At 43.7% G+C, this 953-nt stretch overlaps 1 protein-coding gene across 2 annotated transcripts in view; it reads left to right on the top strand.

Moving 5' to 3' along the window:
* Positions 1–953, top strand: part of LOC103616562 (mitogen-activated protein kinase kinase kinase MLT) — an 85,661-nt gene that overhangs the window by 44,122 nt on the left and 40,586 nt on the right. The window lies entirely within an intron of this gene.

Here is a 953-nt window from a genome sequence, read left to right as displayed (position 1 = left end):
ATGCCCAGAATGTTGCGAAACTTGTAGTAGGAGCCAATGCACTTAGCTGTACCCTATATTTATTATTACACTGGTTTAGGCATCATGATATTTCTGGTTTTATGATTCATGTCTTAAAACCAATTACAAGTTTTCAGTCAATAGTGTGGGGGCAAAAGAGCTCAGATAATATATAATATGTAGGTTTGATGCAATTTTCATTGAAAGTGTATTGGTGATGTTAATATTCAAACCAAAAAAAGATAAGGGGCATAAACCCCTCCCCCTTCCAAGTCAAGGTCATGCATTCTACCATTTTTTATACATTCTCTCCTTTGTACTAACTGTGTGTCCACACATCCAGCATATGCCCAGGCCAGTCCTGTTTTTGCATAGTGTCCCAGCACCGCTTGACCATATGATTTTAGCTATTGCTGATTGTGATTGTTATTCATAAGTGATTATAAATGGAGATGAGATTTGAGAAAATTTTATTACATTACAGTTTTGAAGTAAAACTTCCAGCCTCCTTTTTGGAATGTGCCAAAACTTCAAAAACCTGTCCCTGAAGCTTATTTGTGGGTTAGAAAACTTGCTGCTTCCCAGTACAGACTTCTGTTTGAGAAGAAAAATTGAAAACAGATCTGCACAGGGAGATGATTTTTGCAGACGATCATGCCTCAGTCTATATTAAGAAGCGTTGGCCCTATGCCAAACAAGCAGGGAGCAGAAATACTGAAAAATTCCGTGCATCGAAGAAACCGGGACGGGGTGGAGGAAGGGGACGAGCACATGGAAATGGGGCTTGTGTCAAACCCGGCAATCCCGCGTTTCTTCCGCTGCCTTCCAAGGAAAGGCAAGACGTAGAGTTTTACTAGGGCGAGTGGAAAAACTGAGCCGTGGCTGGGACGGCCCCGGTCACACGGCGGGGTATAAATAGCCCGGGCCGGGCCCGCCCTGGCTCGGCCGCGCTG

Source organism: Corvus brachyrhynchos, unplaced genomic scaffold (assembly GCF_000691975.1).
Source record: "Corvus brachyrhynchos isolate BGI_N302 unplaced genomic scaffold, ASM69197v1 scaffold255, whole genome shotgun sequence".
NCBI classification, from domain to species: Eukaryota; Metazoa; Chordata; class Aves; order Passeriformes; family Corvidae; genus Corvus; species Corvus brachyrhynchos.
This window is presented reverse-complemented; position numbering and strand designations above follow the sequence as displayed.